This window comes from Acanthochromis polyacanthus, chromosome 4 (genome assembly GCF_021347895.1).
Source record: "Acanthochromis polyacanthus isolate Apoly-LR-REF ecotype Palm Island chromosome 4, KAUST_Apoly_ChrSc, whole genome shotgun sequence".
In the NCBI taxonomy this organism is placed as follows: Eukaryota; Metazoa; Chordata; class Actinopteri; family Pomacentridae; genus Acanthochromis; species Acanthochromis polyacanthus.
Genome location: NC_067116.1, coordinates 17,575,400 through 17,594,252, shown reverse-complemented (window position 1 = coordinate 17,594,252; position 18,853 = coordinate 17,575,400). Strand labels below are relative to the sequence as shown.

General features: G+C 39.7%; 1 protein-coding gene across 1 annotated transcript in view; it reads left to right on the top strand.

Moving 5' to 3' along the window:
* lrrc7 (leucine rich repeat containing 7) overlaps positions 1 to 18,853 on the top strand; it is a 171,556-nt gene that overhangs the window by 27,948 nt on the left and 124,755 nt on the right. The window contains exon 2 of the mRNA XM_051946959.1: positions 10,014 to 10,310. The gene's annotated coding sequence lies outside the window, so the exon portion shown is untranslated. The remainder of the gene's footprint in view (positions 1 to 10,013; positions 10,311 to 18,853) is intronic.

Below are 18,853 nucleotides of genomic sequence, written 5' to 3'. Positions count from 1 at the left end.
ATCATAGAATGTGGCCATTTAATATAGAAGTCCCCACAAAGAAACTGACCTTGCACTGAGCACAGGAATGTGTTATGCATGTGTATGTTATGTATGGATACCGGATCGCATGACCTAAATATGTAGCAGGTGGCAGGAATTGATGGGGCTCAGAAACACCCCCCACAATTTAATCAATTGTTCCTTGTATCATTTCTGACAGATAAGCCCTGATAAATCAACAGTAGTGGATTTGTAGTGAGATCGCGATCATGTGATCGTCAGCAGGCAGCTGATGTAGCGTTCACTTGTTGTCATATTTACAGTGACGCTGTGTTGCATCTCGCAATGATAAAGAAATCTTTAGCAAATCTGTGGATCCAGATTATAAGCCACATCACTGCCAAAATCTAATCAGTTGGTCCTTGTGTCATTTCTGACCTTCCCTGAAAATTTCTTCCAATTCCGTATGTCAGTTTTTGAATAATGTTGTGCACAGACAGACAAACAGACGGAAGGACAAACCAACGCCGATTGACACATAACTCCGCCACACTCCTAAGCGGAGTAATAAAGTATAGGATGTTACCATCATAACTGTAGACATAATAAACTGTACAAGTACATGTACATAGCTTACCATAAAGATTAATCCTGTTTTAGATCTGTATTATTTATAGGGAATGGGGTTTAAATCCCATGTTTGCATTTGTTGTTTATTCTCCTTATTTCTAATTTTTTTAACACTCAGATTAAGTTTCATTACATAAACAATATCTAGTTTTTGTGCTACTCTGCCACCTTGGAATCCCTCACTGTGACGCACTTCTTAAGATAACTTCAGTGTTTTAATATTCACCATCAGGGATGTTGATTTTTTGTGTGCATTTCACAAAGTGGCTGTTTTAAACCATTTTTTTTGTCAGTAATTAGACATGTTTGTGCAGCACATGACCCGCTTTTCAGAAATGTGCCAAATATTCAAAGTGTAGATGACTCTTTTAATTGGACATTTCCAGTGATTTTTAAGAATTAAATACCAAGCTTGTTTTGTGTAAAAAAGTTAACTGATGTTTTCCATCTTTATTTTCCTCTGCCATCATTAGCCCACGTCAACCTGCATCAACATTTCACAGCAATTTATTAAAGGAAAAAAAAATCAACCCGTCATTGGTGACAAGATGTTCAGAAACAAAGGAGAATTTAATTAACTTTCACAGCTTTGGTAACCCTAAACATTTAACCATTCTGACGTTCATTTGTTTACTTTCACCTACTGGTTCATTCAGCTAACTTCATTCATTCTCTCTCTTTGTTTTGGTTAACATATGGCTTGGAAGAGGAGATGAGAACAAAGAGATGGGCAGAGGGAGGAAAGATGGATGGAGCAGAGGGAGGAAAAGCTCACTAGTTGGCAGATCTGTGAGGAAATCCAGAGAGTAGTCGAAGAGTTGCTGGCTTTATCCCCAGTGCCTGACTGTGCCCACTACAACGCTTTGAATTACAATGAAACTCCTGGGGGGCTTTTTTTTCCTCACTAAAGGAGGCTTAATTGTCAACATGTTTTGTTGTTGTAGGCCATTAATTAACAATACATCCCTTCCTGACTGTAAAGCAACCTGTCAATACAAACTGTTTATTTTGCGTTTGCAGCCCAACCAGAGAGTGACTCATCCTCGGATTTTTGCTGACAGGGAAGATGCCTAAACTTTGTATTAAAATGTACCATTAAGAAGTGGAGGAGGAGAGGAGGAACCAGAGAAAAGACAGAGTGAAAGAAAATGGGGAGAAAGGGAAGGAAAAAGGAAGATGGAAGAAAATGGAAGTCGGCAAATAAGGAATAAGGGAAAAAAGAAAAGGGAAAGAATGAAGAAATACAATGAAAGAAAATGAAAGAATTCGAAGGTAAAGGAAGGAAGGAGGACAAGAGTGGAAAAGACTAAAAGAAGAAAAAAATAAGGATAGGAAGAGCAGAAGACAAAAGAAGGGGAAAAGGACAAAAATGAGAAGACAAAAATGGGAAGGATGAAAGGAAAGGAGTAGAAAGTAAAAGAGAGAGGAGGTGAAGAGATGAAAGAAGAGATAAGGAGAGGGGAGGAAAGAAATGAAGGGAAAGAGAAAGTCGAAGAAAGGAAAAGAAACGGAGGGGGAGAAAGGAGAAGAGAGGAGAAAAAGAAAAGCAAGCAGATATGAAAGAAAAGAAAAGGAGAAAGGAGGAGAAAAATAGACAGGAGAAAGAAGATGAGGGGAGAAGAGAGAAAATGGAAAGATGAGATGAAAGAAAAGGAAAGAAATGAGCAGAAGAGGGAGAAGAAAGGCACGGGAATGAAATTATTAAAATTAAAGGAAAGGAATAAAGGGAAGAGGAGGTAGGGAAATAAAGGGATAGATAGGAAAAGGAGGAGGAGGAACTTGAAAAAGACAAGAAATACTAAGAAGAAAGAAGAGGGTGAGAAGAATAATAGAAAAGTGGGTAAGAGAGGAGAGAAAAAGGAAGAGAAAGATGAAATGAAAAGATGAAGGGAGAGAAAAGAAGCAGAATAAAGAAAGGATGAGTGGGGGAGCAGAGAAGAAGCGAAATTTAAAGTAAAAGGGGAGAAGATGAATGAAAAGAAAAATAAATAGACAAAAAAAGCTGAGAATGAAGGGAAGAGGCGAGGAAGGTGAAGAAAAGAGGGAAAGAAGAAGTGAAAGGAAAGAGGAGAGGAGGAATCACAGGGAATATGGGACCATTGTGAGTTCCACCGCCTCGGGCGACACTCTTCATCCATCCGTCCTCACGTGGCTCTTGCCCTCCCTCCTCTTCCTCCTTTGTCTTCCTCACTCTTCTCCTCCCTTCACTCCCCCTCTCCTCCCTCCTCATCTCTCTCTTACGTGCATGCAGATGATGGGCTGTATGGAGAGTCGTCGCTCTGTGTCTCCTCCTCTTCTCATCTAAAGCCATGTAGGCCTCACATTTATCTGTGTGTGTCAGGGTCTTCATGTAGATTGTGTTGTCGTTTGTGTGAGTGTGTGAGCGTGTATCTCTTTCTCTGTGTGAGCGTCCCAGAAAAGGCGGACCTCAGGGAGTTGTGCTCCACTTTCACTCCTTTATTAATTCACCCTTCGCTCCCTCTCTGTTTGCCAGGATGGACGGGAGAGAAGGAGGGCGTAAGAGGGAAGGCAGGGCAAACAGAGAGGAGTGAATGAGTTCAAAGGCGAGTCGAGACAGACAGTAAACACTCATTTTTATTGTTTCTCTGTCATTCCAAACGAACCGCGTTGGAAGCAGGAATAAAAACATGACGTTTCGTTGTACTTTCTATCTGACTTTCGCAGACGTTGAACGTTTTTGCTTGTTTTAAAAGCAGCCCATTTCCTCCACCGATCGCTGTAGAAATCCTTGAAAAACTGCAGCTCTTTATCCAACAGGAGGCAGTGGCTTTGTTTTTTTCACAGATAAGAACAGGGTGAAGCGGCCAACAGACTGTGGGTGGGCAGGGGAGTCAGCATTCAGAGTATTTGGAGAGAAAAGACTTTGTGTGAGCTTTTTCAAACTGATGGGAAGACCACGGAACAATTTCCTTCCGTTCCTTTGTCTGTTCATCTATTTGTCTGGTGCAAAATCTCCACTGCAGAGATTTTGATGACAGTTTTAGGAGTGATGTGATTCACTGCTGAATTACAGCTCCATTAAAAAGAAATGAACTACTGTTTGTTTATTGGTTGTGAAGGAAACTTTCACCTCCTGCATGGATGGAATGATTGCCTTCACAAGTCTAACTTGTCATGAAGGGAAACGCAATTTTGAATCTTTGCACAATTAACCAAATATAAATATATATCAGCTTTATAGTATTTATGAGGGTTCATTCAGGAACTTCATGAGGCTTCAATCTGTGCTTTTTAGGTCATTGTTTATAAGACAAAGAGGTAACACCATCTAAAGCTTGATTGGTATTTCTGCATTCAATCTCCATTGAAGCCGGATGTGCACATGCCCAGAAATGTACACTCCCATTGAAAAGTTTGGGGTCACTTGGAAATGTCCTTTTTTTAAAAAAAAAGAAAAAAAAGCAGTTTTTCTTTAATGAAGATAACATTAAATGAATCAGAAATACAGTGTAGATATTGTTAATGTGCTTAATGACTATTCTAGCTGGAAACAGCTGATTTTTAATGGAATATCTCCATAGGGGTACAGAGGAACATTTCCAGCAACCATCACTCCTGTGTTCTAATGCTACACTGTGTTAGCTAATGGTGTTGAAAGGCTAATTGATGATTAGAAAACCCTTGTGCAGTTATGTTAGCACATGAATAAAAGTGTGAGTTTTCATGGAAAACATGAAATTGTCTGAGGGATCCCAAACTTTTGAACAGTAGTGTAACTATGCAGATCACAATAGTGAATGGACAGCTTTTCATTTATTTTAATTTATTTCAGACATGCCACAGTATCATGAAGGCAAAAAAGAATAAAACACATTGCAAATAATGTGTGAAAATGAGTAGGATGAATATTAACTCAACTTCTTCCCACGAAATATCTGTACATCTCATATCTCACTGTTTCCTGTTTACATCGAACCTTTTACTTTTCTACCTCTTTAAAAACTCCAGAACACATTTACATTCCCACATCAAAATGTTTTTCAGTTGTACTCATTTTTAAATCCTCATCCAGACTGTTCCATAAGTTTATCCCACATATTGAAGTTGAATATTTCTTCTTGATTCATAATGTGCAGCTCTACTTCTGAACAATTATTGTATGTTATCAGGGACTTTGTTGTGGCTTGCTTTAAACATTATTTGCACAGTTCTAAAATTAACTAAATCTTTAAATTTCAAAGTATTTGCTTTGGAAAAAAATATATTAGTGTGCTCACTATATCCCACATTATATACTATTGTGATAGGGTTATTTGTCATATTTTGACTGAGTGTAATATGTGTTACCCTACTTTTCTGCACCGTAAGTCAAGTACAGTAAAAACAGTGAGCAGTATCATCTATATGAGGCTTTTAAATTCAAAATATGTCCCATCCTTCATAGTAATAGCTTTGCTCTTATATGTTTTATCGGACATTTCTAAGTGACCCCAAACTTTTGAACAGCAGTGTATATAGTCATACTCTGTCAAGCTATTTATTCCATCAACAGCAGGCTAGTGATTTTAATGCCAGTATTGTAAAAGTTCCTTGCTGACTACTATACCCCTGTCAAGGACTACACGCAGAATGAGAGGTTTTTTTCCTATTAGAGGTACGTTGGCATCCTTGAAGTAAAGAGCTCCTCCAGTAACATCAGAAGAAATTATTCTATTTTTACAAAATATAAAAGCTGGTTAAGCTTCAAGGAAAACAAACAGTGGTGCTCCATCACACAGCAACAACCACGTATGGAATGAGTCAGAAGATTTTTTATTTTATATCCAGCATCCAGCAACTACACTGATCATAAGTAGAGATGCGTCACCATCTGTGTGAGTCAGCTGAAGAGCTGATTTTTTGACTGATTGATCTTTCACTTAGTGGTAACAAATCAGGACAGTAGTTTCTGTTGCCACTAACCAAGTTCTAGGGGAAGGCAAGTATTTTGAGGCTTTGTTCACCTGAATCCAACCCCAAATATAATTTATATTGTTTATAGAACAGTTTAGAAATTCTTTTCTTGGTGATGTGTGACACTCACTTTAAATGTTTAATATAGCTGACAGTGTAACTCCACTGACACCTTACATACATGAGATTCCAGGGACAGTTAAAATTGTCACCAGTATGAATTTCAGTTTTAGTTGGACACATACTACCATTGAAAAGTTTGGGGTCACTTTGAAATGTCCTTATTTTTCAAAGAAAAGCAGTTTTTTTTTAAAAATGAAGACAACATTAATGAATCAGAAATACACTGTAGACATTGTTAATGTGGTAAATGACTATTCTAGCTGGAAACAACTGATTTTTAATGGAATATCTCCATAGGGGTACAGAGGAACATTTCCAGCAACCATCACTCCTGTGTTCTAATGCTACACTGTGTTAGCTAATGGTGTTGAAAGACTAATTGATGATTAGAAAACCCCTTTTCAATTATGTTAGCACATGAATAAAAATGTGAGTTTTCATGGCAAACATGAAATTGCCTGGATGACCCCAAACTTTTGAACGGTCGTGTAGGCATATAAGCTTACTCACTCAGAAGTAAGGACAGGATTCAAAATGAAATTTTCATTCTGCAAAGCTGCTGTTTTTGGAACAGTAACAATGGATGAAAAGGAGAAGCTGGGCTCTGAAACATGGGATGAAAAGAATGTAATGTCTCTATATAGTCCACTATACTTCAGTAGATACAGCCCTGTTGTGTTTGTGTGCTGGTATCCAGGCGAACCCTCTCTGTCTCTAATTATAATCATATGTTCAACACGGGCCTTTGTCTCCATAACGAACCTCACAATGACTCATGCTGCATCTCCATGGAAACGAGCATCCCCACATTATTGGGTGTCATTTGGATTTGTTGGACAGACAAACTGACACACAGGGAGGCTGCTGCTGTTTCTGGTATCTCATTGGTTTGACTCCCTTTTTAGCTTGCAGAGCAGAACTTGCAGTTCATTTGTGGACCGTAGATATTTAGTGTGAAGTTAATGAATTGACTGTAAACAAGGAGTAATGATGTACAAGTTGTTGTTGAGGGCACAAACATTGAGGGGGATCATCATGTGCTGCACGAAGCTAAGGCTGTCTGTGCTCAAGACCATCTTGATAAAATGCATCATTTTAATCCACTTGAACTCACAGAGAGAAGCAGTTATGCATGACTGTTGTGTAGTATCCCTCTTATAGCTAATTTATATGTGGCAGGTGTTCCCATGAACCCCTGAACTTTATGCAATATAACTTGCAATATATTCATTTAAATGAATAGCAGCAGTGCAGAGGATCCAGTGATACATATTCAAGACCTGCAGATGTTTAATTATTCAAACCTCTGGAAGTGGTCATAGACGCATTCTGACATGTTAAAGCTCAAAGTGAAAGTGATGACACATTTGCCGTTCACTAAAACCACTGCAGTGATGCATCTAATCAGGAAAACAGCTACATGGAAGTCTGATTTATAATATCCATTACTGTAGAGCCCCTGTAGAGAATATTCATTTTCAGAGGAATATAAAAGATAAATCAGCAACAGGACAGTGATTAAAGAATAAATTATTACCGTTCAGTGAGGCTGACGACGTTATAACTATGAGTGACTGGGTTTAAGTGTGCTCTTTGCCAATAGCAGAAAGATATATCATATCACAAAGAGCATGCAGGGACAGAAAAAAACATGTTTTTATAACCCTTCGTTTCACTCTTTACCGATGACTGCGATTGTCTTCCATCAGTGCCACTTTGTTATTCCAGCGATCTGACAAAACACCATCCCAGTATTGTCACCCTGAGATTTTATGCGTGTTTTCGGCTTAACAGATTGTGTTAATGGAAACGAGAGACAAAGTATTTCTTATTTTAAGTGACAAGGCAAAGAAGGTTTGGAGTCGGAGTAAACACAAAGCTTTCGCTGTCGTTCAGGGATTACTAAATTATAATATATCCTCTCAAGATTATGACAGTACAGTTCCTTCTTTAATCTTGTTGAAAATACGTCATTTCAGAATACAGCATCAGGGTTTTTTTTTAATAGAAAGTCCTGTTTCCTCGTATTAGAGAAAATACATCATTGAAAACTGAGAAGGAATTTTCTGTGATAAGCGGCGACATGGCACAGCTTTAGAGGAACTTTTGATAATTAAGACTAGTGTTGTTCATAGTGATCAGTTTCTTTGTTAGCAATTTTGATTCACTCTGATCAACTAGTCTGAAAGTTGAGCCACACTGGTTTTGCTCCAGTCTGAATGTGATCATTTTGCGCATCTTTTACTCAAGCTCAGTGTTTACATGAACTTATGGAAGCCCTTACCTTCAACAAAGCTGAATGGAGGCATACTTAGCTCAATCTTTGCCGTGATGAGCTGCATCTTTTCGGACTTAGCTGGATCACAGTGTCTGCAGTAAAGAATGTAACATTTTTGCTAGTATTAGAAGAGCTAGCAGCAGCAGCAGACTTATTTCCTTGCACGCTAATGCCTGCGTGTTTGTGCTGAATGTAGTTCCACATTGCTCTGGTTAAGCGTTTACATATTCAAGTGTTTTTTATTTTCATTCTCTCCATTATGCTACTGCCAAGCCATGCTGGTTTTTTGAGATATCACATGTCACACTTGCCATCTTGCTGGTTTACAACGTGCCAGAAACCTAATTGCTCCTTCTGGGTTCAGGGTGAGTTGTGAAATTGATAAATTGATGCAGCGTTGGTGGTATTGCACCGCTGACCACCTTGATAAAAAAGGGATTTACCAGTCGATCTACATTTCAGCCGTCCACTATGGTCATGAGGTCTGGGTAGTGACCGAAAGAGTGAGATCGCAGACACATGTGACTGAAATGGGTTTCATCTGTTGAGTTGCTGGGAAGCTTGAAAATCTAAAGAGCGCTCACAGGAGAGTGGCTGCTCCTTTGTATTGAAAGGAGTTAGCTGAGGAGGTTCAGACATCTACAGAAGAGGCTTCCTGAGGGCTTTCTTTTGAAGGTTTTCCTGGTACATCCAGCCTGGAGGAGACTCTGAGGTGTTCCTAAAACTGGCTGGAGAGAATCCATACACTACTGGTCAAACGTTTTAGCCCCAGTTCTTCCATTTTGTGTATTGAAATTCATGTAGTTCAAGTCCAATGAATAGCTTGAAATGGTACAAAGATAAGTGGTGAACTGTCAGAGTAAAAAAATGTAAGGTTACCCAAAACTGAAAAATAATGTACATTTCAGGGAACAAGAAATGGGTTAACTTAAAGCTGTTCTGCAGCAGTGGAGGTTGATCAAGCCTTGAGAGTTGGTGCTACCAAATCCCACAGGCGTCCCAACTTGTCTTTATTACTTACAACCCCCTCTGTTGGAATAAGGCCCCGTCCACCCGAAGACGAAACGCTGAACAGTTTCAAAAACGACCGCCGTAAAGACGAATGTGTGCGTCTCCACGAATGCATGGAAACGCTGTAAAACACATGCCAGACCTCTTGGGGCGCTGTAACGATATGACGGAAACACGCGCAAACAGAAGAAAAAAACTGTGGGCATGTGCATTTGCGGCAAAAGTTGTAAACAGAGAGCTTCATCAGCACAGTTTCTACACTGTACGCCGCCATTGTTGTTGTCGTGGCCGCGTGTGGCGCATGCGTGTCAATGAAGTTATGAAACTGCGCATGTGTGTCAGTGAAGATACGAAACTATGACGCAAGCGTTTCTGAAAAGCAGTGGGTCGCCCGTACACATGGAGCTGCTTAAACGGCGTTTCAAAATCTTTCCACTCTGGAACCCGTTTTCAAAAATGATCGTTTACAGATCCCCAAAACGCCGTCTTCATGTGGATGATACGCAGATTCGACAAGAAACTTATGCGTTTAGACCTCGTTTCATCTTCGTGTGGACGGGGCTTCAAAGTAGTGTTGGAACACATCATGCCACCATACCATTGAAAGCATTAGTTGAACAGTATTGCACTGTGTTGCTATAAAAATGGCATAGAAAAGGCAATTAACAGTGGAAGAGAGACAGACCATCATAACACTGAAAAATGTAGGTCTTTCCTACAGAGAAATTGCAAAGAAAGTCAAGGTGTCACACAGGGCTATCTATCTTTCAACCAACTTAGCTTCTGTCTACAATAAGCAGGCTGAGACATTGTTTAAAAAATGAATGTGCATGGTCATCTTTGCTTATGTGTACTAACCAGTTGGCTTGCAGGCTACTGAATTCTCACAAGATCACAATCATGAGAGATTCCATCTTTAGGTACCTTAAACCCTTAGTTATCCAGTTCAGTACGTAACAAACCTCGAATGGGAGTCCTACACCTGCAGCCCTGAAACTGCAGACACATGCTACTGTAACTAAAGAGGGCTTTGCAAATAATCAAGTGTTTCACCTTTTGTTTTCTGCTCACACAGGAAAACTATATGAAGACGACGTATGAAGAATCAGCTTTAACAGACAGACGGGAAGCTTAACAAAGACAGACGGCTCAACTGAACAGCAAACAGCAACATGTGCAGCAGAGCGTTTTACCCATAAGGCCTTGAGGAGGCCCAGTGGGTGGGGTTACAAGGAGGCAGAGATGAACCTGACCAACCACAGGCCGTCACCCGGGGATATAAGCTCCACCCACCAGTGATATCCAGGGTGACTGACAGACGGAACGACACCTCAAACACCGGCATCTGAACGCTCATTGGCCCACAGTAAAGGTAGGAGATGTAGCTGTCTTTGTCAAAAACTTTTTCATTTATCGGACCAACTGGAGCTGGAAGGAGGGAGACAAAAAGGGGAGCTGAGGTTGAAGTGTTGGAGGAAACAAATGGGTGGAGGTGTTAAAGAGGGTTACCAGTTTCATAGCAGCATGACCAGTGTGCAATAAATATTACAAGAAGGATAAAGAAGAGCGAACAATAGAAAGATGATTTGTTTGATTTGATGATTTGATGTTGTGTTAAGTGTACAAATTCTGAAAATTTTGGAAAGAAGGTAAAATCCAGCATATCTGTTGGCTGCTCGAAATGGTTGGTATTATCACATTGTCAGCTTTGGAAAGCTATAAAATTATCTGAAACAGCCCTAATTCTGATGTTGGAAAGGTCAGAGGGAGGGGGAGTTTCAACAAGCCCTTCATCTGAAGGATACTGACCCTCTTCTGGCCTCACTGTGGATGTAGATGCAGAGCTATGCAGCAAGCCCAACACTCGTTCACTAAAGGTCGGACGCAGCAGCTGCTCTTTGAAGATTTTACTGAAGGCAACTGTGAATGTAGTGGAAAAACAAACAGATAAAAATAGATATCATGAGTAAAAGTTGGAGCAGTGGTACTTTAAAAAAGAAGTTTAAGTTGACAAACACATTAACTGTCAGCCTTGCTTCCAATTTTCCTTGATCTTCCTTCATTGTGGTTGCTCACAGTATTGTAAGAAAGAATTCACTGTGAACGAAAAATATTTATCACAGAACACCATTAAAATAGAGATGTTTATTTCTGCTGTAAAGTTGGGCGTTTTACACACGTGGACAAAATTGTTGGTACCCCTCAGTTAAAGAAGGAAAAACCCACAATTCTCACTGAAATCACTTGAAACTCACAAAAGTAACAATAAATAAAAATTTATTGAAAATTAAATAATCAAAAACAGCCATTACTTTTGAATTGTTGATTAACATAATTATTTAAAAAAACAAACTAATGAAATAGGGCTGGACAAAAATGATGGTACCTCTATAAAAGATTGAAAACTATTTGACCAGAGTGACATGATTAACTCAGGTGTGTCATTTAATTGACATCACAGGTGTTTCCAAACTCATAATCAGTCAGTCTGCCTATTTAAAGGGAGACAAGTAGTCACCCTGCTGTTTGGTGAAAAGGTGTGTACCACACTGAACATGGACAACAGAAAGCCAAGGAGAGAATTGTCCCAGGACATCCGAAAAAAATTATAGACAAACATCTTAAAGGTAAAGGCTATAAGACCATCTCTAAACAGCTTGAAGTTCCTGTGACAACAGTGGCTCATATTATTCAGAAGTTCAAGACCCACGGGACAGTAGCCAACCTCCCTGGACGTGGCCGCAAGAGGAAAATTGATGACAAATTGAAGAGACGGATCGTTCGAATTGTATCCAAAGAGCCCAGAGCAACCTCCAAAGAAATTAAAGGTGAACTCCAAGGCCAAGGTACATCAGTGTCAGATCGCACCATTCGTCGTTGTTTGAGCCAAAGTGGACTTCATGGGAGACGACCAAGGAGGACACCACTGCTGAAAAAACTCATAAAAAAGCGAGACTGGAATTTGCAAAAATGCATTTTGACAAGCCACAAAGCTTCTGGGAGAATGTCCTTTGGACAGATGAGACCAAACTGGAGCTTTTTGGTAAGGCACATCAACTCTATGTTCATAGACTCAAAAACCAAGCATACGAAGAAAAGAACACTGTCCCTACGGTGAAACATGGAGGAGGCTCAGTAATGTTTTGGGGCTGCTTTGCTGCATCTGGCACAGGGTGTCTTGAAAGTGTGCAAGGTACGATGAAATCTGAAGACTATCAAGGCATTCTGGAGAGAAATGTGCTGCCTTGTGTCAGAAAGCTTGGTCTCAGTCGCAGGTCATGGGTCTTCCAACAGGACAACGATCCAAAACACACAGCCAAAAACACCCAAGAATGGCTGAGAGAAAAGCGTTGGACTATTCTAAAGTGGCCTTCTATGAGCCCAGATCTGAATCCCATTGAACATATGTGGAAGGAGCTGAAACATGCCATTTGGAGAAGACACCCATCAAACCTGAGACAACTGGAGCTGTTTGCTCATGAGGAGTGGGCCAAAATACCTGTTGACAGCTGCAGAACGCTCATTGACAAATACAGAAATCGTTTAATTGCAGTGATTGCCTCAAAAGGTTGTGCAACAAAATATTAAGTTATGGGTACCATCATTTTTGTTAACTGTTACTTAAAACTAGACCTAAGTTTAGAACCTGAGTAAATGTATGTATTTAGGTGTGATTATAAGCAGGACAAGTGTACAGAAGAAAGCTCCCGAGCAGCTGTGGATCAATTTTGTTTTACCACGTGAGCTGCTGTAGAGAAAAAGAGATTTTTAAACACCAGTTTCTGGATACAGAGTGTTGTACAACAAAATTAAATTCAGTTTTATTTATATGGTGCCAATTTACAACATATGTCATCTCAGAGCACTTGAGGTAAAAATCTTCAACACTTTGGGAACAGTGGGAAGAAAAAAATCAATTATTTACAGAAAAAAACCTCTGGCAGAACCAGGTTCAGGGAGGGCAGACATCTGCCTTGACAAGTTTAGGTGAGGGTTAACTGGAGAGAGAAAAGAATAACAGAGCGAAAAACAACCCAGAAGAGAACAATAAGCACTGGGGAGGTTTGTGGGTAATAACTGCAGATCATTATATTAACCAAGGACAAATCATCTCTGGTACTTGAGAATGTTTTTCTAAATGAGATGAGAAGGCTGCGCCCTTGAGAGCATGAATGTGCTTCGAAAATGTCATGGTAATCTCTCTCTAAGCTCTGAGGTACCTTACTCAATGTGCACAGTGAACATTTCTTTTTGTTGCTTTAGGAGTTTGGTCATGAACAAAGGCATTTGATCAGTAAATTTCATCCAGTCTGATTGTTGGATTTACTTATTTTTCACTTGTTATGAACTCGTGGAAATTTTGCTCTGAAGGCATGACTGCACTGAAAAGGAAAAGATAATGTTTGAGTTTTCTCTAATATAGATGTCATGAACAAAGCAACATCACTTTTCAGTAGCTTGTGTTAAAAGCTCAAGTAAAACGTTTATCTTCATGCACGGAAACCTCACTCTGGACCAGACTGTTGGCTCCTCCAAATAGTATGTTTTTAATCATCTAATCTGTAAATAACACTTTTGAGGTTTGACAGCTGTTGTGGTTAGGGAACTATATAAATACTTCTCTCATCAAATTTGAATTCATACCTTGTTTGGTGAGTAACCTTTCCCATCATTACTTGTACCTTAATATGTCACACATATTTTAATGTAAGTGGACATGTAAAATGTCCACATTTCTCCATATTTTGACCCACATTATAGTAGCATGACATAAACCACAGTTAGACCCTCAGTTAATGAACAGCACAGCCGGGTTGCATTATTCTTGTTGTGACTAATGAATGATTATTTCCCTTTTTTCTTATCTCTGCCCTTCAGCGCAAATTGCTTTGGTAGTTAAACAACCCGCAATTAAACATTCTCTGTACAAGTATGGTGCACCTTAATGAATTATTGACTCCCAGCAAGAAATTAAAAACACAGAAACCGATACAATGTGACCTTTGTATTAACACGACACCCTTTGTTCTGAGTATGGTTGTATGTTTTTAAAGGGGGTGTTTTTGTAGCCTTATTGTATTTTTCTCCCTCTGTGCATCCTCTGTCTTCTTCTTCTTCTTCTTCTCTCCCTTTCTCTTTCTCTCTGTCTGCTGTTGCCATGGAAACTTATCCTACTCATCCCCGTTCGCTGAGTCAGGAAAAAGAGGGCGTATATAGTAGGACTGGGGTGGTCCTATCAGAATCACTAGGTGGCATCTCAGACTCATCTACCAAACCCTGTGTAGCTGCTCGTAGCAGTTTTAAGACATCCAGTCACATCATCCATGTTCAGCGTGGGGAAGACCTCTACTTTTAGCAGCACTGATGTCTCACTTGGCCTTGTGACGCCTTAATGCGCTTTGACCTCCTTTTCCTCCCACGGTGAAAGATAAAGCAGACACTCAAACTTTCAGGAAAGCTGCCACTTCTAATGATCATAAATGATTTCACAACCCTGCCGTTCTTCTCGTTTATCACTCATAAGCCGCCAGTTTACTCTGAAGATTAATCCAGCACTTTCTAATGTTCCATCCGTGTGCCATGATTTTAAATTAAAGGAATGATTCAGCTATTGGGAAAATGCACCATATTTTTCCAAGAGTGAAATGAGGAGATGGATGTCAGTGTCATGTCTGCGCGTTTAAAAACAGAGTGAGGTAGCCTAGATTAGCATAAAGCCTGGAGGCAGAGGGACACAACTAACCTGACACTGTCCAAAAATAAGCTGGAAGCTACAAAGCTCACTAATTAACATGTTGTGTGGTGTTTGAGAAAAATGTAAAAGGGTCAAATCATGGTTTTAGAGGAGGCACAAGGGTGTAATGAGGTTGCCAGGTTTGATGTCACTATGCCTCTCTAAGAAAAGTTTGAGCAGATTAATAAACTGCTGCATGTGAGAGATATTCAATGTGTGAAGCTGCAGCTAGTAATTGCTGTTTTCTTTGACTTTCTGTTTGGTAAAGGGAGATTTTGAGGTGTTAGCAGGCCTATTTTTCAGCTCCGGTTGTTTCTCACAGCTTCCAGTCTTTATTCTTAGCGATGCCGACCGTCTCCTGGCTCCAGCTGTGAGCCAAACCGAGTGAGTGACATCTCCTCTTAATCTCCAAAAGAAGCCAAATGGTTTTATTTCTCAAAATGGCAACACACATCCCTTTAAAGGAAAGTGATGATGCCATTGTGTGCCAACCGGGACTGGCCATCTGGAGCATCAGGAGAATTCCCAGTGGACTGGCCAGCTGAGTGTCTGGCAAGTGCTAAGAATGCTTCATGAAATGGAGAAATCCAAAGCAAAGACAATTTCTTCACTCAGATCATGAGGTCTCCTGCCTGCTTCTCACCTGATAGTGTGATCTCTGGCTGTCTTCAGTGCACATATGCATCAGATGAAAGAGAGAAAGATAAAAAGGTGGCGTTGAGAGGAGGAGGAAAGTGTTGACAATGCTGCAAAATTACATATATTCTCAAGCCATTTCATGATTAACATCTAGAAAACAGGCTAACTCTTCATGAAGAGTGGGGAAGTGGAAATGGAACTAAAGAAAAAGGCAAGATTAACTGTGGTTGGTAGCACGTCATGGCCTTCATATGACAGGCTTCCTTTGAAAAGAGCTTTCAGTCAGTTGCTTTTTCACTGGTAGCCTGAACTCACCATTATGCTCATCGAAGTGATGTGACTGATGCTGGTGAACACTACTTAAAAATCAGTTTTGTACATTTTCACTCCAGCAAAAACATAAAGTACTAAAGCATTAAACTGCTTCTTTTAGTGTTTGACAATGTCTTCCCTTTAAAAAGTATATCGTTGCTGCTGTAACTGGCTGCAACCTACTGAAAAAGAAGTAAAACTGTAAAAAAAAAAAAATATTCGGTTCAAAAAATTAAAAAAAACTTATGAAATGACAACCTATTAAGGCGCAGTTTTAGAAAATACCCTTTAACTGTACTGCATTTGTATTCATATTAGCATCCTCCAGGTTCACATTAGGACTGTGCAATACATATTTTATCTCCAATAAAATCCACATACTATCTATTAGAGTGAAACATTTACCAAATAATGAAGTTCAACTGCAGTGTTTCTGTGAGGTCTGTGTCCCTACATGTGCATCCATCATTTGTGAGGGCAGCAGCAGATGTTGGATGAGTTGTGGACAATTTTAGCTTGTGTTTCTTTATAACGGGCTGCTATGACTTACTGGTTAAAATGTGCATGTAAGGGTTTACTTTGTAATGTGTTCCGATTACTTTCAGCATGTGTTTAAAACCCATGTTCTAACCCATGTTAAAGTATCATTGCAGTTTTGCTTCTATGATTGATGTTTGTTATTGCTTCAGATCAGTTAGAAAGAGGCTGCTGTGGGGAGCAGAGTTTGTGCTGTTTTTTCTCTCACACCTCTGATGTTCACAGTGAGCAACTTGGAAGCTGCATACACGACCGTTCAAAAGTTTGGGGTCATCCAGACAATTTCATGTTTTCCATGACAGCTCACACTTTTATTCATGTGCTAATATAATTACACAAGGGTTTTCTAATCATCAATTAGCCTTTCCACACTATTAGCTAACACAACGTAGCATTAGAACACAGGAGTGATGGTTGCTGGAAATGTTCCTCTGTACCCCTATGGAGATATTCCATTAAAAATCAGCCGTTTCCAGCTGGAATAGTCATTTACCACATTAACGATGTCTACAGTGTATTTCTGATTCATTAAATTTGTCTTCATTTTAAAAAATGCTTTTCTTTCCAAAATAAGGACATTTGTAAGTGACCCCAAACTTTTGAATGGTAGCTATGTGACTGTGGTTAAACAATGACCAAGTATCGCTTTTCTACGATGCACATCTCTTTGTCCATCGTCACTGTAGTTAAGTGAAACTGTAGTATTCCTAAACAGCAGACTTTAGGCTCTGGTTGGTCTGCATTTGCCATAACAGAGAGCGTCCCATACACGTGTAGTTATTGTGTTAATTAACTGAATACCATGGGTGTTAAAGGCCTACAATAAAAAAAAAGGTGCAGATACTTACATTTACACCTTTAGCAGTAACTGACAGTTTGGCAGCTTTACATGTAAAACTCAAATATGTATTATCGCCATGAACAGAAAAAGTATTTTAACACAACTGTAGCAGTGAATGTGTGAGCTGGGTTAATGTCACACTGCTGATGTGAACCGTTCTGATAATTACATGGTACCTTGATTGTTGGAATTAGTGAGACCACCACTCGGTGTAGTGACTTGTTCCCACATAGCTGCTTGCTGCAGAAGCCTCTCTCTGTTAGCTGGTCACAGTAGGCTGCGCTGAAGCTCTCTTCATGTCCAAACTTCAAACATATCCTGGCTCAGTGTGATCTAGAGCTTTTGATCATTTTAAAGCAGGAGTTGGAATAATCAGTCAAATCACAGTCAAATTCAAGAAATCTTAACGTTAGAAATCCTGCAGAGAAGAGTGAGATTCAAGGTATCTAGATAAACTTTGTTTTACCTGATATCAGTGTAGTATAACTAGCCAGCTGTGTCTGCAGGCTATGATATAATTGGCTGCAGTGATTTTCTTTTTATTTATCTTGCCACCAAAATATACACAAGCATACGACTACATCATCCCTTGGGGACTGGGTTTTCTCCACAGACTCAGTGGGGGTCTCAGCGACATGACTGAGCTGTAATTAACACCACACACACTGTACTCTGGATGCCATGATTCATATGCACATGTTGTACAATATTAAGCTGGCACTTAACATTGCTACTTTTAGACCCAGTTCGTTGTGTGCGTGAAATTGCGTCTGCGATATTTCTGATTTAACTTTTTTGTGTGGCATGGTCCTTTAAATTGTTCCTTTGTGAGCTGCAGTTGTCATAATGGCCTCTTTTGTGACTGCATTTTCTTCTCCATAGAAGAGGACAGTAGAGCAACAGAGAACAGTTGGGCAAGTCCACAGTAATTGAAGCAGTTGCAAATGAATCCCATGGGACTGCATCTTCAGTCTGAGCTGAACTGAACAGAGTTAATGGCTTTTGTGAACAGCTCCTGCGTGACTCACTCCTGGGGCCACATTACAGGAACATCCGAATGAGAAAATCCTATCTTAATCCCACTTAAGAAAGCAATTTAGAGTTTCTCCAAGACAGAGGGAATGTTTCTGAATGCAACGTCAATCAAGCTGCAATAGCAACAGACTGTAAATCACCCTCAATCTGCTGCTGAGGCACAAAATAATTTGATATGATTGCGTGATTCATGACAATGGAAGCAATAAGATACAGTGCATATGTTGCGTGTACCAGTACGTTTCTCTCTGAGGCATTTAAGCACCATGTACTGTTGCCATGACAAACATTTTAAAGCTATCACTCGCTTTATAATTGCACATGTCGCACATTTTCAAAATGTTCTGAAAACATTTTTCAGAAACTGGAAATGTGAAGGATTACTCAGCATTAAGGCAGCCAAAATGTACTGCAATGTGGGATTCTAAGACGTTAAGGTTTCAATTTGTGTAAATTCACTACGTGTAAAATTAGCATTTTAATCCCAGTGTTTACAGATACAGTTTAAATGCATGTTACACTGATGTGAAACACACACAGGTGTTCGTGTGCACCGATGTGTTGATGTGATTTACACGTATGGTTGTAATTTGATTAAAGCAAGAACGTGCTTAAAGCGTAGCTGTTGTTATCGCACTAATTAAAATAAAGAGATTATGCGCGCAGTCTAAATACATGCATAATCACAGTAACATGATGTTATTGTTTAGTTACAGGAACAAACATTTGCAGGGATCAGGGACTTTTAGACTGCCAGAGCTAATGCAGGTAAATAAACACCTGCTGAGATGTCCTTGGGTGTAAATAAGAGGGAGTA